At 38.6% G+C, this 22,778-nt stretch overlaps 1 protein-coding gene across 2 annotated transcripts in view; it reads left to right on the forward strand.

Moving 5' to 3' along the window:
* Window positions 1-436: 436 nt before the first annotated feature.
* Window positions 437-22,778, forward strand: part of MARCHF1 (membrane associated ring-CH-type finger 1) — a 256,179-nt gene continuing 233,837 nt past the window's right edge. For both annotated transcript variants that reach the window (XM_067551796.1, XM_067551797.1), the window contains exon 1: window positions 437-559. The gene's annotated coding sequence lies outside the window, so the exon portion shown is untranslated. The remainder of the gene's footprint in view (window positions 560-22,778) is intronic.

The following is a 22,778-nucleotide window of genomic DNA, read 5'->3' on the forward strand; positions in this document are numbered from 1 at the left end:
GAAACAAAAACAGAAGTGGCAGCCGCTGCAAATGTGGGAGTCTGTGCCATTAAAGGGAGGCAGTTGCTAATAAGGGCCTGTGAGACTGGTTTCCATGACAGTTATTAGGTAGCATAGAAATTGAATTGTCTCCCACAATGCTCTAGAGGGGAAAAAGGGGTGCTCCAGTGACAAGGCAGAATAGTTATTACTTGCAGTAACTCGTCTGTCTGAGAATGCAAAACTCTCTGGATTATTATGTGGTGCAGTTTTTTTTTCTTTCCCAAATGTGGTTTGCTTTACTTTTTTGCTTTACTTTTTACTCTGGCTTGTGCTACAGTGTCTCTAATATTTTCCCCTTTTTATTTAGAAACTGAGCTTGGCAAAGCAAGGATATGAACAATTATACAGGTGGGCTACTCAGGGGGAGTGAAGATATAAGGCATCCAATCAGGTATTGGCAACCTGCAGCATTGTCAAAATGCCCCTCCAACAGATTTCTGTAGTCCCAGCGCGGGAGACTGCCAGCAATGGGAGAAGTTCAATGGGCAGAAACAAAGAGAAGAACAAGGAAGTCGAGGTAAGAGGAAGGTTTGATTTTCTACAATAAGAAAAGCCAAGTCCATGGTAGCTAGTATTGCTGTCTGCTCAGCAGGATGTACTGTGCCGTAGCTTTAGACCAGCACTGTCCATGGTCACAGCATGCTTAGTAGACTGAAATGGAATTCCTATGATAATTAGTAATATCATACTCAAATGCATCTTTAAATTATGAGGGAAAAAGGATGATAAATGTTTAGGAATTATTGCTGAAAGAGGAGCTTGCGAATTGCAGTGCCAATAGCATTTTTTTTGTTGCATTTCATTTAAATACCTCTGTGTTTAAATCTTTTATGAGAGAGATATAGCCCACTAGCACTGAAAGACAATTCATATTATTCCTTATACATGTTCAGATTTTCAGATGTTAAGGCAGTTTGAACATTTGAGTTTCTTGTTCATGGTTTTTGGACAACAAAGAATAGCTTAGAAAAATTCTTTCTTTCAAGGAAAACACAGTAAATAGGTTAATGCTAAAAGTCTGTCTCACTAATATGCACATACTCCCTGTATTAAATATAGGCACAAGTTCTATAGTCTACAAACTAGTCTACATTTTCATTTAAAATGCATCAGTTTGTTTTGTTTTTCATCCATTGTCCCCTGCCTTTCATGAAAAAGATGATTAAAAAGCAGCAAATATTATTTCACCAGTATTAATAATCAGGTTTCACCTATTTAAGAGAAAATTCTTGGTATAATGAAAAAATGCACAAAAAATGTAAAAATCTACAGAATTGTTTCTAAGTTTTGAAAAGTGTTTTGTGGGTGGGCAGCAGAAATTCTAGCTTAAAATAGCTAGACACCTTACAAAACAAAGAGAAGCTGAGAGGGTATCAGAAGTAAATACTGTAGCAGCTAAGGCTGCCCAGCCCTCTTAAACATTTTTTGCCTGGTATATATTCCCAATTAATCTTTAACAAACATTTTTCTGTTCTGGATGTTAATCTTTCTATCTGGAAAACAAGTGTGGCTGTGGAGAAAACAAATGAGAATATTTTAAGCATTAACTGGGAGAAGAGTAATAAAGTTCACTGCCTTTCTAAAGAGCAGTGGTGTTTACAACCTCTTTTTTAGTCATTTTGTATGACTTAGTTTTCAATAAATCATTTTAGAGACCAACAGACGATTGACGTTTCTACAGTTCCTGTGTGATGGTGGAAAATATTGGTTGATTTATTGGCTGATTTTAGACTGAGACACTCTTTCAGTCTGGTAATTGGGTTAAGACAAATGTAGTAGTCATTGTTTTCTGATTTTCGGCTAAGAATATCCTTGACAATGTCCTTCCCTAGAAGTGAAGAAAATATATATTTTTTCTAAATGCACTGTGCTAATCAGATTTGATAATGCCTAGTGTTTCGTGCACTTGGAATAAATTTTAAATTTTTCCATAAGAGTGATAAAGATTCAAGTGTAAAGTGTTCAAATTAAGACTTTATATATGAAAATGTAAAATGATACCTAGAATAAAATGGCTTTCTCTAATTTTGATTTAAATTATTTTTGACAGAATAACACATTTGTTTAATATCCCACACAGAGTTTATTAGAATCAGTGGAATTGTCTTATACTCCACCATGGGTGTTTTTTTGTCTTGTAAAGGAGTAAATCAAATCATTTTTGGAAAGAATCAGATACCTCTGAATACAAACATTTGCAGGATTTTCATACAGATGCATAGTTGGGAAGAGCAGACTGGTTTGGAGAATTTATTAGGTTAAAAAAAGTTGGATTAGTTTTTACTTTTTTTTTTTTTTTTAAATTGTGCCTGTTGCAGATTACTTATTAAAATGCATATGCAAAACTGCCCTCTGGTGGACAACATATCTGATCTGTTCCAGTGTGTGGTCATCTCTCTATCCCATGGTCGCAATTTACACAGGATAAAAGACCTAATACTACTAACAGTTAATGGAGATTTTCCTTTAGATCAAGTGATAGAGATGTGTCTTTCCAGAGCTGAAGGCCCTGGAACAGGGCAATTCAAACTGTTCACATGGATGCTTCTGTGTTTGTGTTTATCTGACGAGGTTCACCAGCATTGTGCCAAAGTGTTCTGATGTGTGGGCTCACAGAAACAGTCCTTTATCCTCATAGCTGTTCTCTCTCTTTATCCTCTGTTCTCTCCCACTCTCACCTGTAGAAACCTTCCTCCATCTCATCCCACCCCACATCTTATTTCTGTCTCCAGAAGCAGCCTTCCCCTCCTGCTAGGCTCATGAGGTACACTGATACCCTCTGTTTCCCCTGGATCTTTAGAGGCCTCTAAGTAGCTGCTTCCCCTCCTTTTCCACAAGCAGGTTGTGTTTTTTATTTGAGGGGAAAGTTTCTTATGAGAGCTATTTTCCTCAAGCCATTAGAAAGATCTTTTGGGGTGGAAAAAGCATAATGCTAGTACAGTAGAACGGAGAAATGCTCCCTCTCCTTCCCTGAGTAAGATCTGAAAGATGCTCCATAGTCCCTAGCTACCATGTGGAGGTAAAAGGTGTATGTCCTCTAACAAATGGTTAGTAGGGAACTCCCTTGGTTTCCCCAATGGGCAGCATTGGAGATTACAGAGAGATTTTTCAATCCCTGTCTATTCACATAGCTGGCTGCAGTGAAGGAGTGTTACTAGCCTCACGTTGTGGTGTAGTATGAAGGTAGGTGTATACTGCTTGAGTCAACAGAATGACCTCAAAACTATGCTAAGTTCAAGACCCGGCACTGCTTAGTGTTTTTAGACACTCTCCTGGGAGCCCTTCCCCCAAATGGTTTATTTCGGTAAAGACTTTTGCACTTTTAAGACAGATGATTGACTAATACTAAGACACATTCTCAAAAATATCATTAAGTGCAGGATTATTTAAATCCCTAAAACACATAGATATTCTAGAAATGTTGGGAGTACCAACACAGTATGCACATATAAGGGTATGTTTGCAAAGTGGCCTGCCTCTTGAGAGTGCAATGTGCAATTTCTTTGTGGGAGTAAAAATGTGGGTGCAATTCAAAGATGCTCAACTTTTTTTTAACTACATAACACATTTTCTGACCAGCTTGTCTCACTGTGTATTATTGTAAGTCATGGATAAAAGTAAGGTTCTACATAAAATATAATCACAAAAAGCTAGGTCCATTCTTTATACACACTGCAGTTCAGGAGGAAAGTGGAGGACAGACATGGCTTTGGACCACTTTTGCGCTCCTATCCCGATCCTGAGGCCATGGGGCACTGATATTGTTATGAGAAGCAATTTGAGAAGCAAGTAGTCTGAAGACTCCTCAAAGGGACCGTTCTGTCAGCCAGGGATTTTCACATCCTCTTTCTGATGGCCAATCCCATGCACTTAAGGCATGGAGAAATAGCTGTTACAGGAGCTACTACAACAGCTGTGCACTACATTTCCCAAGGCCAGGAGAATCTTCCAGCTTTATGTGCTATATGTGCGTCCACATGTATAAGCACCATATCTCTTCCATGGTTTATTATGGAATATATCAGCACATACATTCTGTGGTGCAAAGGGGATGTTGAGTCCCCATTTGTGTCCCATCAATGCCTCTCCCCTCTCCCACGCCATATAATCTTGTATGTAGGAGCAGGTGACAGATCTGCAGCTTTTTAGGCCTTGCACATTAGCAGGGGTAGAGTTGGCCCATAGTGAGCCAGACACAGTATGGTGTTTGGATTTGACTAGGTTATGTTTTCTATAAAGTCTATATCAGTATAGTAAAAGAGAATTGTATTCTAATAAGTCTGTTATTGAAATGTTTTTCATCAGTTTAGTGTAAAAGCATATACTATTTTTCTAAATTGATCTCTTCTGTTCAAGTGAGAAATCAAGATGACATCTAATGGTGATTGCAAATGCCAACCTAGAGTAACTGCTAACATTTATTTGAAATGCCAAGCTAGAGTAACTGCTAACATTTACCTTAAAGCTCATAAATAGCTTAGACATTATTGACCTGCTTTGCGAAGAGCATGCTGGTAGCTGAATGTTCTTCATAGACATAAATCGGGTTACCTTTACATAAGCTACAATTACACAAATAAACAGGAAGATTTCTTAAAATAAATACAATGATAAAGTTTGAAAAGTTGCATATATTTAGCTGCAAGTGACATGGTGATGTGCATCTGTATAGTATTTTCACTGTTAATTGTGAACAACATACAGAACTATTTCGTACCTGAAACCTGTCAAATGCTATTTACAGCATTAATGAAAACAAGTACAGTAGTAAAAATAAAATCATACATATATATACTGAGAAAAAAATCCATATTTTTGTCTCATTTGCAATATTAAAATGATGTTTAAATGTATTTTTTTAAGATGAGAAGGAGCACAGTTTTACTTACATATGTAATTAAGTGTAACAGCTATTTTAATCACTACGAAAGGGGAAAATCAGAGCAACTGCTAATATGCATAAGTGAACTTATTGAGAATTGTGGATGCAGTTAAGCAGATGCTAATAAAAATATGAGATATCAGAGTACCATGGTCTTCCCCTCTGCTGGATGGAATCAGGCCTGCTTAATTGTTAATGATTGTCATCTTGTATCATGTGGGCAAGAAGACAAAAGACCTACTACTACTAAAAGTTAATGAAATTATTTTTCAGTTCAGATGGCAGATGCTTGTGTTGTTGTTGACGTTCTTAAATTCTGTTCCCAGTGCTGGTATCTGTGTAATTCACAGGCAGTCTTGTTGCCTTCCTACATTTATTGCCTGCTAACCCATACAAATTAGTTACCAGAAGCATTGGGGTTTTTATGGTCTTTGTAGACCAGCTGTTCGAGGGTTACAAAATCACAAACACCTGAAAAGATAGTGATATTTATCTAACAGAAGATAGAGCAAAAGTCCTCAAACATACCAACTAGGCTTGCAGAAAATGGTGTTGGCAACTTTAGGTAACACTATTTCTTTTTAGTCTGTAGTGAGCAAAGGCTCCAGCCTGGTGTAGAACATTCTATACTGCTGGAGGTGCCATTTTTTGGATAAGATATAGAACCGATGATCTGACATCTACTGTTGTTGTATGGTACTTCTCCCAAGAGTCAGAGTTAGCTCAATTTTCTTGGCCAAATTCCAATTTCAATAATTATATTGTTACATTGAATTCCACCTGTAGCTACAATTGTAAGCTATTCTCCATTTCTTAACCAAAATTTTATGTAGTTTTATGTAGCTAAGTTACAGTCACTTCTTGTATTTAAAATGATCCCTATGTATAATTTATAAATTAGTTTGTGAAGTACTTGGGGATTTATCTTTACAAAGCATCTTAATTCTAGAAGAAACCTATCATTTAAACGGTCTGACTCATGTCCTGCAATCTTAGTATTAGTACAGTGTTGGTCAGTTCTGTGGGCCTGGATGTCAGCAAATTTCATGAAACCAAAAAAAAGAAAACGTTGCTCTTTTTTCTTCTAACCCCTTTTTAGGCTCCTTGTTGCTGTGTGATATTCCTTTGAATAGCAAATAGTTCCCCAGCTAGCAGCAAGGAAATAGGAGATTGCTTGCTGTGCTTTTATTAGCTTGCTGTAGAACTATAACAATTCCTCACTGGCTGCTTTGCCTGATAAGACTACATAAATGCCAGGTACAGTGGCTGCCAGGTATGACAGTCAAGCTCCTTATGAAAAAGAAGGTGATAGTAGCACATTTCAGCAATTTGAGTTACCATGTATTGGCTCTGTCAAATAAGAGTTTTGATTTTAAAATTGCACGTCTCACTGATACACAATTTGAAGCTCTAGATCCCATATCTTACTAGCCTTCTTCTTTCTTACCTTCATAGCCAGTGTTTAAAATCTGCTGAGGCATATTTCTTGCTACTGCAAGCCTTGTGGAGTAAGCCTGTAGTTATAACTCCCGATAGCTCTGGAACTCCCAGTAGCACTTGCTTGAAGTGGGTTTGTTCAGTCTGAGTTAAAAAATTAGGAAGAAAGCTTTACTTTGGATTTACTTTCATTTAGATTTCACTTTAACATTTATCTGATATTTTAAATAGTTTTAAGATCAACTGGTATTTTCATGTTTAGTTGGAGATATAGTGTACTTCAGTGTTTTGCCTGAAAAACACTATAAATTGGTCAATGGTAGGAACAACAATAAAAGGAAAAGTTTGCTTGTCCAAATATGTACAACAAATACTTGTTTTGCTAATAAATGGTGGGAACTTTTCCCCCTCTTTAGCTAATAAATATGTTTTTGTTTGTATTGGACCATGCACTTTCATTCACTTGAGCTTCAGAGAGGTGCTTGATTATGGCCTGAACAAGGTCTAGGCAAGGGCATAGTTGAGGTCTCCACCAAACACTGTTTTAGTTCATAAATCTGGTTCTTGAGTGGAGCTGGTTTGATTGGGTTCAGTTCTAGTCATTGGAAGGCTTGTCATCTGCTGTCTATGCTATCTACAGTGCTTCCCCATTGTAAACAGCTGTGTTATGGAAACAATAGACTTGAGCTTTGGGAATAAACTGAAAGGTTTGAGTCCAGGTGTTTGTTTGCTACAGAAATGGTGAAAGGCTTTTCATGACTTTAGCAAGAATATCACTTTAAAGTCTTTTCTATTATTTAATTGCATAAATTGAAGCTTTCCCATTAGAAGTGGGAAATTATATAGATAGCAATTATGTATGTATTTTTTTTTAACCTCTTCAGTGTTGAATGATGTACCAACAATATAAGGGATTCTTGAAGTAACGACTCAAACCTAGTACATCCTGATATTTTGTGAGGGTGGAAAGTGTAGCTAGAACACAGGAATGTCCCAGAGAAACCAGAGTAAAGGGGGGGAGGGGTAAAAGAGGTTTTTCAAATTAAGGACTGGCTCGCTGGTAAGATTATTTCTGGTGGCTTTCACTCTGTTCAATCCCTTCTCCATTTTCTGCCAGCCCCATTCCCTATGTTTGCAGGTGCTTTTTCTAGAAAGGGTAGGCACAGCCTTATCTTCATTGTAATGTTCAGTCAGCACCAACCCCTGCATTCGAAGACTCACTTTGGGATTGGTCTCAGATCTGGGGCTCTTACCAAGAAGCAACTGCCTGCTTCAGTGGCAGGTTTAGTAAATCCCAAAATCCAGTTCTGGTTAAAGGCAACTGTTTCAGCACTGGCAAAGTGGCTAATTTCAATCACGCAATTAATTAAATATCAGCTTCTGAGAATCCCACAAGGTGCACATTTATAAATAATTTAAAAAATACCCACAACCCCTCAAAACATACTACATGATCCTCACTTCTGGATCTTCCAGAGTGTCCCTTCTTCTATGTAGCTATTTCCTAGACTGTAAGATATTTCAGTCAGGAGAAGACTTTATTTTGTGTACTATATAGTGCTGAGCACATTATCAGCACTAAACAAATTGATAATGATAATGTACTAAAAGCATTTTAAGACTTACAGAAAAATATCTGTAAGTGAAAAATTTGCAAGGCAAACAATTAATTGATCACATTTTATTAAACACCTTACCATATGTAAATGAAAGGGAAAATCACACTCTCTTGTTTTGTCGTCTGGGGTTCTATCCTCTCCACTGTAGAAATCAGATCTGATTCTTTACTGCCTTGCACCTTGTCATCATTTACACCTATCCAAGTGTGTGTGAAACACCATAATTTGATTTGGTAGGATTGAATACCTCTTTGCACAGATGTTGATGACTATATAAGGTGCAAGACAGTTTTGAATCAGGTCCCTTTTGCCTAAGGGGACACAGACTTTTCCAGCTTAGTGTTTCTCTTACAGTTAATTTACAATTCTTCAAAGATCCCTTGAGTGGAGCTCATCTGGGATATTTATTCTTAGAGCAGAAGAAATCTCTGGAGTAAACTTCCACTTCTATACACTGCAGTTTAGAACTGCAACTTCTATTACTAATAATGGGAGGTACAGGTCTAGTCCCCTGAGCTTGGAATTGAAAAGTTTGTCTATATATCTAATGCATTATCTCTTTCAAGTACAATGATTTAAACACAGAAGTGTGGTATGTGCGTTTTTTTTGCAGTGGAAGCTACCAATATGACCTGCAGCTTCCTATCACTTAGTTGGTGATTTTGTTGTGGGTATTTTTTTCCTGCCTATTTTATGAAGCTTCATTTATTGTAAATCTGCCAAATTCTAAACTAACATTTACTATTGTATGAATAATTTCAGCACATTGGACAGCAATCAAGGTTTATCATAGTCAACCTCCAATTCCCCCAGCCCTAGTCTATTCTTATCTGTACACTTTGAAAAATGGTATTTGTAAAATTATCTGTTGGCACATTTCATACTTGCTATTTAAAATTTCAAGTATATTTGCTGTTTTTATTAAAAGCTAATATTTTGTGGTTTCAGCTTAAATATTTCACATTTACACTGTCTTCCATGGGCAACAAAGAAAGGAGCTAAAAGTAGAAGGGCAACAGGGATGAGGTGAGGAGGAGAAGAGAAGAGAGAAACTGCCATTTTTCAGTGATAATAGCAATATTTTGCCTGAGACTTTGAACTTTGTTTTGACCCAGTGATCCAAATCAGAAAACCTAATGGTGATATATTAGAACATTATTTTTTCAATTATGGAAAAATTTGTGTGATATTAAAAGAAGCTTGGGAAAAAAGCAAAGGGAAAAAAAGTTCAGACTTTCAACAGGAGGTGAATATAACTTAGATATCAGAAGCAACAAGAAAGGAATCTCCTTATACTTAGCGGCATGAGATTACACTGCAAGGGCACATAAAGTAATGCTGTTCAGTTGAAATCTAATCATTTTCAAAACATGAATTAAAGAGCTACTCCTTTCCCTGGGCACCTGCTAAATGATGTGGCTTGATGATTTCAGTTCCCTGTTTTTAAAAATATTTTTTCTTTTTCCTGTTGCCACGTGACAGGGCCACACAAAAAAGAGGAGATAAAAACTATACAGAAAAAACATTGAAACTGCTGACTGTGTACAGAATGTTGGCAGGTTCACAAAGTAAACACATTTTTAAGAAGGGGAAATATTTTCCTCTAATTTTTTCATTTACAGTAATATTAGTGTTACTTGTAACTGTAAGGATGTTTTCCGGCCCATAGGTTACCTTACAAACCAAGCAAAGCAGAGAGTAACTGCTTGTTCTACCAGACAAAAAATCACTGCTAACTCCAGAGCTCAGATCCAAGGAACAGGTTTATTTCAGCATAAGTACGAAGAGCCCCACCAAGTTATCAGTAGAGGGTGATCAGCCAATAATCTAGCTGAGTATATACAGTCAAGGCTGTACTCAAACACAGGCAAAGACTTAAGTCTCAGTACACTGTTTGTTTTATACAAAAGTATCCATCTTAATATTTGACAGGGACTATTTGGGCTTTGGGAACTTTATTTATTTATCCTGATTGTATTTGGCTGGCTCATCAGAATCTCTCATTGTTACCTCATCCTCATCTTTGGAACCTCATTCCCTAATCAGGGATGTTCCAAGAAGTGAAATAACAGGATACTTAGTAAGCCAAAAATGTTGTTAGGCACTCTTTCCAAAACAGGGTTATTCAAAGGTTTGATGAACCAAACTAAACTAGGCCTACATTTATATTGATTATGCACTTGCTTATGTATATTACTAGCTAGTATGTAATAGATGTGTCTATATATGATCCATTAAATACATGATTAAGTACACTTAGGCCTTTTCCATTTTATATGAGGTACATTCACCAAATCATTGTCTCACCTCTTTACAATACTAAGTAACCTTTTTTGACAGAGGTGTGATTCTTTTTTTTTAAAGTTAAATGTGTCACTTTAACTTTGACAGTAATATGGGCAAAATAATAGTAACTATCCTAGGGTAATAATGCTGAAGAACAATACAATTGTTGGAGTATGTGATAGGATGTATAAAGCTCTCACTGGGAGAGAAGGAGTTGAGAAGCAGTTCTGGGCCCAGGTGGCTCCATCCTGCCACACCTGCAGAGCCTGCTCCAGTTGGAGTAGGAGCTTTAAAGAGAGACCGACAGCTCAGAAGGGAGGGTGGGGCAGACAAGATGGGACCTATCTTGGAAGCTCCTAAATAAGGTACAGTAGGAGTCCTGGCTGAAGGCAAGAAGTCTGCAAGTGGAGCTACCCCAGGCCCTAGCCTTTCCCTAGGACTAGGAAATGCTTCAGTCTAACTTCTGGTGGATCATTCTGCAGGGTAAAAAAGGAGGAGGTTTTGCATTATACATCAAGAATACATACATCTGTTCTAAGGTCCAGAAGTAGGTGAGAGACAGGCCAGTTTAAAATCTCTGGACTGGGAAAGTAAGTAGTAGGAAGTGGCCCATGGAGGCAGCCCCAAAGTACCCAGGGTGTTTGACCTCCGTGCCTCTTATAAGGCCCCAAGTTGGAGCCCAGTGGTGAAGGAAGGCTTGGGCACCCTTACCAACTGTCCTTGTGGGAAGGTGACAAAAATGCCTTCTCCCATCCCACCCCAGAGATCAGGGGGAACAGAGACACTGTAAGCCATGAGGTAAGGGTCTGCAACCCACAGGGGCCTGTAGCTGGGCTAAAGAATTTTCTTTTGTGGGGATGTTAGATTCTACTATTTCAGAAGAGGGCGGAGTCAATTGGTGACATGGTCAAAGAGCCAAGTCACTATCTACCAAAAGGGGGACCTCCACAATAACTGTGTAATTGCTAGTAAGGGATGTTGGAGGGGAGGAACAACTGGGACCCAGTGACCTAACTTGTAGGTGGCACCACTAGTAAGTCCAGCCTTGTAATAAGAAAATTATATATCAAAACAAGAATAGACAAGTCAAAGGACAATGATGGCTCATTTAGAGCCATTGACTTTTAGGAACTGAGATGTAGTTGGTCTGGCCTAAGGGTTGGAGCAGTGACTGTCAGGTCTAGTAGTTAGGGCAGTACCGAAGACCCAGAGTCAGAAGTCGAGCCAAGGGTGAGAGCTGCAGCCAAGAGTCAGAGCCAAAACTGGAGCTGATGGTTAGGCGCAAGGTGTAGAGCAAGAACCAGAGATGAGGCAAGGATCCGGCACAGAGCCAGAAGCAGGGCAGAAACTGGAAACAAGCCGAGAAAGCAGGAACCGAGAACAGGATGGGAGTGGAGCAGGAACAGGGTTGGCTGTGATCATAGGAGATGGGCAAAGAATGGGGCCCGATGCAGCAACAGATAATCTGCACAATTGCTTGAACCATCCACCTGGGTCACTGTCTGGCTCAAGTTGTGGGGTGTGAGACAAACTGGCAACCCCAAGCCAGTAGGATTTCCGGTGGGGCCTGACCTTCCAGGATTAGTGTGGTGCTGCTTCGTCTGTCTCCCTTGGTGACAGTGAAAGAGTGTTGAAGATCAGGGTCCTCCAGAGCCTTGGGTTCTGGACTTGCACCCTCAGATCGTTACATTGACATGGGGATATAAGAATATCTAAGGTGCCTCTGTGATTACAGCCATGTCATATATTGGATGAAGGGACTATATTTGACCCCTCAACTAAGGCAGGATATCTTTCGGATACTTGTGACAGCAGTGCAATTTAGAGATTTCATTGCTTGGTATTAATTATGTGAAGAGACATTGTGCCTCTAGCTCCTGCCCTAGCTAAGGGGTAATATATAATTGCATGCCTTCTGCCCCAGCAGGAGCTCCAGGAAGCATTATGGCTTAGGCACACCCCTCAGAGACCCAATTCCCTTTGCTCTCGGGGGTAATAATTTGCTGCTGGCCCATACCATATCTATCATGTCAACTCTCTCTCTCTCTGTGTGTGTGTGTGAGTGTGTGAGTGTGTGAGAGAGAGAGAGAGAAAACAAGAATGGAGTCAAGGCTCCACCCATCCCTCCACCACTCCTGCTTCAGTAGTATGTGCCTGCTTATTCCTGCATAGCCAGACCCAAATTCCAGGCAGTGTGCACAGGGGCATAAAGGAAGGGGGTCTTTATTCCCTCACGTGAACATACTTCCAGTCACAGAGTAGCCAACAGATACGCTCTTAGTATTACAGTATTTGCTGTATTAGATACACCAATCTTTTTTTTTTTTTTTTTTTTTTTTACCAATACCTACAAAAGTGAAACAAGATGTTGTTTGGTGGTTTTCATATTTGATGGACATTTCTTGATTGGAAAACAAAACTAGTCTGAAGGTGCATTGACTGAGTCCCAGGGGAAAAGCAGCATGCTCTGTTAATTAAGGCCCTGATCCCACAACGTGTTGCTTGGAGGCATGATCCTGCATCTCCAGTGAGCCAATTGGGCAGTATGCAGAAATAAGGATCCACCTTCACCAAGTTGGTCACAAGGTTGCGTCCAGATATGAATTCTTCTTGAGATACAATTGTCATCTGATATGGTAAATTGTAATATTCTACGCGTTGACCAGACAATGCATAGACATTTTTTTTTCCATTTCTCTTTTTCAAAGTTCATAGGCCTGTTCTCTAGATTAGTCCCTGGAAGACCTGGGTTCTGAGCTGTGCCACTCACCTGGTACCTGACATTGGGCAAAATACTTCCCTTCTCTTCACCTGATCTGTATAAAGGGATAATGATACCGACATCTTTGTACAGTGCCTTGATATATACTGATTGAGAGCTATAGAAGAGCTAAGTAGTGTTCCTGTGATTTAAATGGACAGCTGAGATGAATGAGGGTTTACAGGAGCAGATTCTTAAATTTTAAAAATCTTCGCACAGTGATGGATTTTTAATGCATTCATCACAAATCAGCTTCATTTATTTTCTTTTGTTGTACAGGCTAATTGGTGTTACCACTGTCATCTTTAGTTTATCTCTTTATCCAGGAATTACTTTTCTTTGTGGCTGGTTTGTCCTGCCAAGCATGGCAAAGGACTCTCATTTGTGCTGCCTTTGTTTATTTAAAATTTGTGAATGCATAGAAGGCTCAGCAAAATTTTAGATTTTGCTCTTGGGTTTGTGCGGGAAATCTAATGTGTTATTGTAGGACTTGCAGCATGAGGCTACTCCCTTGAGTTAGCATTAGCTTGCAGAGTCCACAAAGTTCATGGAATTTGACACCAAGTAGCCATGGAGAAAGCTGGTAAGTCAATTGAATCTTAGTAAAGAATTCCTCATTCCTATAGAATTGCTATAACACAGATGTCATAGGAAAAAAATGTGACAATCAGTTTTGTCTTTGAAATTAATATAATCTTTGTCAAGATATCGAAACTCAAAGAAATACAATATGACATAGGTGGAAAAAATTACCCTGCTGTAGCTGGGTATAACTGTAATACAGTACACAACACCGCAAAGTATACATTGGCTGGCTGCACACCTCACTTGCTGTTATAAAGATTTCAGTTATCCCCTTCATTTCAATTTTAAAGGTTAATATACCTTTACTGTCAGTAAAATATGATTAATCCACGTCAGTTTACAAAACTTTTTTTTCTGGATTTATTAAAAAAAACAACTTCAGGTTACTAAATCAGTGGTGCAGAGAGTGGATTTTGTAAGACTGATTACCATATATAGTACATATTCAAGTACACTAACCTAATGTGCAGATAAATCAAGTACAAATCAAACAGGACTGACTACAACATAATTGAACCTTTATATCCTCTGTATGACGCTCTATTTTTTTCTCTATGGACAGCATTGTATGGAACCTGACAATGCTCTGAGTCATAAATGCTTTATAATGAACTTCATTGTTTCCTGTTCCAAATAATTTTATCATGTAAAATGTACATTTTATTTTTATCTAGGTACATGAAAGAGATACATGGGAAAATTGTTTATACGCGTCTCTAAATGTCACCTCATTAGATTTCACTCATTCTGATTATGTATTTTTAATGATTGCATAGAATCTGTACCCTACTTCCCAATACTCTGTTTTAGAAGTGGAACTTCAAAATACTGACTAAACTCTAGATATAGGTTGCAGATTTGGAAACAAATGGTTCAGGAAAAATAAGTAATGTATATTTATTTCATATTACTAGTCTCATAATATCTTCTCTTATATAACAATGTGGTAATTGTAAATATGTTCATCATATTAAGTAATTGCTGGCTTTGAGTTTTGGATACTGTGATAAATTTATATATGTATTTAACTGTACTAATTACAGTGAGAAATTTATAGAGGATGTAATGTACAGGGACAAATAAGGAAAAAGAACAAGATTGGGGGTTAAGAGATCTGGGTTCTATTATTCTAAAGTTTGCCATGGAATTTCTGTATAGCCAGAGGCAAGTCACTTTACATCTCTGTGCCTCAGTTTTCTCATCTATACAATGGGAATAGTAATCTTTTCCTATCCCAGAGGACCTTTTAAAGCTAAATTCCCTGGTCTTCATGAAGTGCACTGTTGTCCTCGGATGGAAGGGAAAAGTTAGTTATTAAGTGTAAAAGTTATTGCTCGTATAGTAAGGTGAGAACGTTTCTGCACAGAAGTGAACAGTGCCTCTAAAAGAGAAAATACAATTTTTTTACAGAAGCCAGAAAATTCACACACAGGCAGTGCAGCTAGCAATGCCTATTGTTAAGGCTGCCCACATGTTCCATTATAAAGATCCTGTTTTTAGTCGCTAATAACTTTGCCAACTTTAATTGTTTGGTCTGAAATTTTTCACGCTAAGTGTCTGCCTCAGGCTGAGTTTTTTTGGGGGGGGGGACGGGGGTAAAAAGTCAGCTAAAATGGTTTAGCTGTTTCTCAGATTGAGGCGAAGCAGAAATATGATGTTTTGTCCACATTAAAACAAAACAAAAAAAACAAACAAAAATGTACAACTGTTTTGTTGAGAAGCTCTAGCAACTCTATGCTTTTGAGTACGGGAAACATGGACAGGAGCAGATGTAGGGGGATGAGGCAAGAGCCTGGGAGAGTGGTGGACAGTCAGAAGCTTGGGGTGGGGCTAGCAGCAGGGCTCATCATATGTTTAATTTTTTAAAAATCTTAGAAAATTACATTACAAAATACCTTAAAGGACTTACGGTTGCCGAAGTCAAGCGTTCAAAAGTTTGGAAATGCTTGAATAAGGATTACCTGTGCGACCTTAATTTAGTCCCTTTGTGAGTGTGCATTATGATACAGACTGAATTCATGATCAAGTGCTGTTTTTTCTACAGGACCACTGACTGATTCAGTGCAAAGGATGGACTGGGCTCTGATGTGATTCAAATTAATGTAGTGAAGGAGGCTGTTGTCTGTAGGACCCCATCTGTTGCAGAGGTTAGAAGGTGTATAGTGAATTAATCTGGGAAATATAGGAAGAGAAAAGATGGTTAAAACAGTTGTGATGCTCTGGAGAATTGGATTCTATCCCAGCCTCTGCCACAGAGTTCCTATGGGATGCTGGGCAAGTCATTTAAGCCAAAATTTTCAAGGTGACCTTGGTGTGTGCTTCCTTTTCCAGGCACCCTATTTGAGACCTCTGGCATCTGATTTGCAGAAGTGTTGAGCACTCACAATTGCAATTGAACTCAGTGGGAGCTCAGCTCTGATTAAAATGCTGACTACTCAGAAAAATGAAGCCTTAGATATCTCAAAGCGGACACCTAAAATTAGTTGCCACTTTTGACAAATTTGGCTTTAATTTGTGCCAATTTCCCATGTGTAAATGGAGGTAACATCACCTTGCCTTAAATGGATGTAGTGAAGCTAAATTAAGTGTTTGTAGAGAACTAAAATGAGTACCATAGAAAATGAGGAAATTAATAATTCTATATTCAGTGCAGTGTTTGGATGGTGTGCAATATATAAGGCATGAATCCATACATTGACTGAAGATAGAAAGATATACTGATTACGTACCCATTCATTGAGCGCTGTCCATACCGTGCACTGAATGAGGCTGAGATCTTGTGAAAACATGGTTATCATGAAATTAGACTCTCTCATAATGCATATTCACAAAGGGGCCAAATTAAGGTTGCATGGACAACCTTAATACTGGCATTTCATTACTTTTTAGTGCTGTACTTTGCATCCCTAATGCGGGGGGGGGGAGGGGGGCGCGGTGAGAGCGTGTGTATAATATGCTATAGAATACCAGAGACTTGAAGCTGAGTTGGTATAGACTTTTTCATTCTAGCCTTTTCTGAGTTTGTGAATGTATCATATAGTTAAGCATGGCTGTTTAGCTTTCCATTGTAATATTAGTTGGATATGACAGCAGCTGAACACCAAGAGCCAAAAGACCTGAAAGATTTGTTAGGATCCATTTCCATATTTAAGAAGCTTTCTTAAAATTTCTTATAGAAGAAAAACTGGTGGACTGCTGCCTCCCTGGGGCAAAATTTGGCTTTGTTCCTAACTTTTTAAATACTCTCCTGAAGCAAAATGCTCATTCTTCAACAGATTTGCATTCTGTTTTTTCACATGCTGATATTTTTAAAGTGGATTTTCTTAACTTTAACAGCAACAAAAAGTCTCACACACATTGTGCAGTTCCAAAGTAAATTGATGACAGAAGCAAGCTATAGACAAACAAATGATTGAGCTGTTGATTCAGGATTTCAAAAACCTCTTTATTCAAATCTGACATACTATTGGTAGTCCACTTAAATGTGTTTTTGTTTGTTTCTTTTGTTTTGTTTTTGGTTATATTTTTAAAAGGTTAATTAACATAGCATCTTCATATGACCTATTAGTCTCGGGGAAGCAGCTGTTAGGTGACCACGCCATGCATTTGCCACTTTTGGTGCATATTTTGGCATCAGTTTGTTGATTTTACAGACGTTGTTGGGGGGGGGGGGGGGAACATGCTGATTGTAGACAGTTTTGGCTTATTTCAAGTATTTCTTCTACCATTTTCAATAATGGGAATATTCAGGAGCATACTCTTTACCAGATGTGGTTAAAAACATATGAAACCAAATGCATTATAGATTGTAAACCTTCACTAACTTGTAATGTTTTATGCAGATCTCAAAAAAAACCAACCCACCACCAGAACACATCCTACAGTTAAATAACTCCTCACTTCACAACACATTATCTAATGTTAATTATATGGACACTTCTATAGCATAAGATATGATACCAAACAATCTCTGAACTGCTTGAACTGGCTTCAGATGTCCTGGAGATGAATACTACTGTCTAGTCCTTCAGTGCTAAAAAACTGATATTAATTGGGCATTAACTTATTCCTCCAGCAAACCCTCATTCTGTACCTTTTGTAATGTGATTTCTGTAGCTTCAGCTGCTGCTTCTCCAGTATCCATGTACTGTATAATCACTAAGTCTGAAGCCTAACAACATTTATTTGGTTGAGGAAAAAAAGGATAGGACCCGTCTTAATGGACTTGGAGTTCTGTGCCTGGTGTAAACCTAAAAGGTAAACACAGGATCTGTTGCTGCACAGTGTTTTTCTCCTAGCTTATCGGCATGTTGCTGATGGGTTTTTTTTTTTACATTTAGCATTAAAATGTAGACACCCTGTGCTGCCTCAAAACTAGAAATGGGGATAACGGACACCGAAGGTATGAAATGAAGGGAAAAATAATCAAGCTCAGCTCAATCAGCCAGATGCATAACAAGAACTTATTATACATCCAGCTGCGAAACCCCATTCTGAGATGGACTCTTGAATGACAGTATTGTTATGTCATAACCTCTAGGGAAAGGATCTTTTGCATAGAAGAATAAGTGTGATTCATGTATTAATATTTTACTTGATTCCTCAAGTTTAAGGAAGTCTACTAAAACTTTACACAATTGTAGCATAAAAGAGTATTTTGTGTTGTCAGTGGTTTTAATCCAACCTGTATGATATATGTTTCTTGCTTATAACCTCCAGATTTCTTTTGGATCACAGTTATTTGAAGTCATAATTGGCAGAGGGGGAGCTGAGGATGGATGATGATGATTTGGTAACCTGCACTTCAACCCTGTAAAGGCCCAAGATCGGGGGGGGGTAACTTTAACCGTGATTCCAGGGGCTACTTAGGCACCTGAAAACTAGGGGTTTTTTTACAGATAACTTAGAAAATAACTGACATGAGCACTGTATCTAATTCCTATATAAAGAAAGAAAATTTAATTAATGTTAGACCCACTCAACTCTAATACTAACATGTTCTGACATCTTGTGTTAAATCACTTAAGAGACACTGGTTAGGTTTAAAATTTAAATGCATGTTCTTACTTTGTTACAAACTCTTCAGTATAACAATTGAAACAATTGTAGAAAAATCTAGATTACTTTTGATCATTTAGGCTACTTACTCTTTGCAGTTCACTAAGCCTGGAATAGCTCTTTTAACTTTTGGAAACATCCTACTAAGACAAGGCCCCGTGAGTTTATGCTGCACTTACCTGGGGCTCTAGGGGTGATACCATATTACGAATAATAGACTAGAAACTGACTTTAAACGAGTGAAACTGACTCTTTCAAATCACTTTCACAGTATTGCCAACCCCAAATGTTCAAAAATCCTGAGTCAGGCTCCACAGAAATCATCAGATTGGCTTAAAAATCATGAGATTATATGAAAAATGATAGACTTGGTGTTTTTTATTTCCCTTCTGCTTTTTGAGCCTTTAGGGTGCACTGGGGTCACATTTTAAAGCTTTCTGCACAGCCACGAGGGCTAGAAACTTCATTTTGTTTAAGAATGAAGGCTGAAATCATCACATAGCCACTTAACTCCAGGCTTTCAGGAAAACAATAATTATCGTGAGACTCATGACAAAATCATGAGAGTGGGCAACGCTGCTTTTCACTTCTGTTTTAAGGCTAGTTTCTTTCCATAAACTCTTAAACACAACACTACGGTGATTGAGTTGTGCTTCTCACAGGAGAATATTTAAAATCAAACACTCGGAAAATTCCACTTTTTAAAGCTGAGAAAAAATTGAATTTTCTGAGGTATATCAGGGCCACTGCAGGCAGGAAAGGAAAATAAACAAGCACAGGAGTTCTGGGCAGCTGTCCCTCTTGAGAAAAGTTGGAGGGTCAAATCTTGCAGTGCTTAATCCGGTAAAACTTCTATTGCCGTCAGCACTTCCGTTCATAGATATTAACGTGCTCAAGAACTATACGCTTCATAGTTAAATATCTGAACCATCTTATTCAGAGGTACATATTTTATACTTGTTGGCTCAGGGGCTATGTTTTCTGGTATGTTGTGAACAGAGCTGAGCACACAGATGGTGCCAGCAAATAATAAAAATCATGACAATTGTCAATTTTATGGACTCTGTGGATGCAGTTTCTATTCTTTGTTCTGGAATTGGCCTGAATACAGCTGGAACCCTAAGAAGTTGAGGCATAAAAACATCTGATACTCCTACGGCACTTTCTCATGCCTTCCTTTTCTAAAACTCAGAACGAAAAATGACAAATGAAAATGGTTTTCAGTTCAAATGTAAGATTGCACAGCAGCTATTGCTCTACAACCCAGCAGGAGGCAGAAACTACCACCCTGGGGGGTTAAGTGATCTCCTCTCATCTGACTCTTGTCCCTCTCTTTCTTCATCCTTCCTGACCTCTGTGCCGCTTTTCATGCTGTCAACCATGACATCCTTCCCAATTGCCTGGGGCCGTTTGCTAGACTTTCAGAGAGAACTGGCCTTCTTGGTTTTGCTCCCATCTGTCAGAGTCCCCCTTTTTTTGCAGCATGAAGCAGAGAGAGAGGCTGTACCAGTGGATAGGGAGCTAGACCTGAGAGTCCTGTGTTTTATGTCCCCATGGACTTCCTGTAGGACCTCAGGCCAGTGCCTTAGGGACAAAGTTTAAAAGATTTTTAGGCACCCAAAGATGCAGCTAGGCATCTAATGGGGTTCACAAAGCACCTAACCTTCTAAGCACTTTTGAACATCTCACTAGGTGCCTAAATACCTTTGGAAATGTGGCCTTTAGTTGCCCTGTGCTTCAATGTTGCATCTGTACAATGGGGATAACAGAAGGGCTGTGAGGAGAAATAAATTCAACAGTGTGAGGCGCTCTGATGGTGATGGGGCCACATAAGTACCACAGGTAGAGTGGGAACTTCTCTATACCATTGCTATCCCTTCCCTTGGTTTTGGCCCCTTCTTTTCACCTATCCTCATATCTCCCTTTCTTTTGAATGTAACCTTTGCTGCATTTTTTCTCAGTGTGCTGTGTTCTCTCTTCAACACCACCAGTCCACCCTCCGCAGAGGATTCCTGTTTTACAGGCTCACCTAGCAACTTCCAGATCCTTAATTTGGTCACCGGCTCTTTCTTTTCTTAATCTCTCTGCCTCTGTCTGTAAACAAAATACTGACTCCCTGCCCCAGGGGCATGAGCTGGGAGCAGCACTTCTCCTCTGCAGAACTCACATTCATTCCACACACAGGCCATGCTGCAGCTAAAAGCTTTTCTTGGGGTTAGGATGAAAAGATCTCCTGTACAAAACATGGGGTGGGGGGGGAGGACAGGGGCGAAGCCTCCCTGCTCCCCCTAAATGGTGCCCCCTGCTAAGAGGCCAGGGGAAGGTGGGACAGGTTTTATGCACCCTCAGGTATAGCTGAGGCCTGGCCTGACATGAGTGATTAACACATGGAGGGAGGTCCCATTTCTTGAAAGAGAGAATTTGGGAGGAAAACAAATCATTTGTCTAAAAAGACAGAATGTCTGGACTAGCTAAGATAAAAGGGAGAACAACCAGGGAACCATTTACTACAAATAAGGTAATGAACAAGATAAGGTAGGAATGTAGAAAGGTGGTAGAGAGGTGGTCAAGCATGGACAATGCTTGGACAGAGCATGCTGCACAACGATTGGTCTGATGCAATGTATATTAAATGCAATGAGATATGTAATATATAAAGGAAGAGGGTTTCTTTCATGGTAACTTTGGAGCTGTGATGTACCCTGCATCCACCTCTCCTGCGTTTGAGCCTGATCAACTCAGTGAAGCATTAGTGTTTGCCAAATAAAGATAAATAAATAAATCAAGTGACAAAGTCTAGAGTCTGAGTGCTTGGGAAGCCTAGTGGAGAAAATCCCAATATCAGGACATGAGAAAATCCACGGGAACTGGAGTATAGTAGTATGAGCTGGGAATACAGAGGTTGGAGAGAGGTTGCTTCCATGAGTTTGGGGCCCTCGATCGCTTGTGATGGCAGAAGTAAACAAGTCAGGAACAGATTATTTATGGGATGGAGACCAGTTTGTGGCATTCACCACTGGTCCCATCATTCAGACACACAACGTATTTGGTAATCATAGAATTACAGTACATAACATTTACCTACAGTCTAGAGCATACATCTAAAATAAGTGTACAGTTTCACAACTCATCTTCTATAGTATTTGGAAGGACAATAATTTCTAAATTAATACATCATTTGTGACTTTCTTCATCCACACACAATTTTGCGTTTTTAAGTTTCATGTTATAAAACTTTTAAATCACCTATACAACATTAATCACTTTTCAATCTAGTGCTGTTTTTACTTCACCATTTTTTTCTGTGATTTAGACTCTCTATGGAGGTATTTATTTTCCTTAAACATCCTTGAAGTCCAAGTATTCACTTACTGTTCATCCTTGGGATTCACCAATGCATCCCACTGTAACAAAACATTATGTTCTGTCTTAGCTGTTAATTGTTTTTCACTCTTCCAGCATGTGTATAAACAAACATTGCCAATGGATAATGCACAGAGTAGGGCTTAATGGTCCTTTGGCTTCACTGTATAGTGACAAATGTTAATTCCATAATGAATTATACTGTGATTATTCCAGTGATTTTAAGTTTGCTAAATGCTTAAATCATCAGAGATTGTTTAGATAGTAAACCTAGTTAAAGAAAAGTAAAGAGAGTACCCAGGGAGTCATCTCCATTACTACCAAGAATACTTGGTTTTCTGTTTCTCCTAAAAAACATTCAAACTTTATTGTTGTCCCTCCATAATTAAAAATTAATCCTGAAGTAATCCTAAATCATGTTTGACACATGTTTAAAAATAAAAAAAATCCAGAGACAATGTAGTTATTTGTTAAAATCCAGATAAAGTCCATCTCTTTAATTTGTCTTTTTTCAGCAAAATTCCACAATGTCCAATGTACATTTTTTGCTGAATATGGCAGTGTTGGTATATCCATATTCAACTGAATGCTAGTTATACTTCGTGCATTTTTCTAGTGAGTAGTAGTTTAATTTTGTTCTCATGCCCGAATTTTCTAAGTCTAACCAAATTTCCATAATCTTCCAGCTTTGGTTATTTCCACATTGGTGTCTCACGTCACATGTATTGAGTGTTATCTTCTAAAG

This window comes from Emydura macquarii, unplaced genomic scaffold, assembly GCF_026122565.2.
Source record: "Emydura macquarii macquarii isolate MOO-44397 ecotype Brisbane River unplaced genomic scaffold, CSIRO-AGI_Emac_v2 contig_1363, whole genome shotgun sequence".
Taxonomy (NCBI): Eukaryota; Metazoa; Chordata; order Testudines; family Chelidae; genus Emydura; species Emydura macquarii.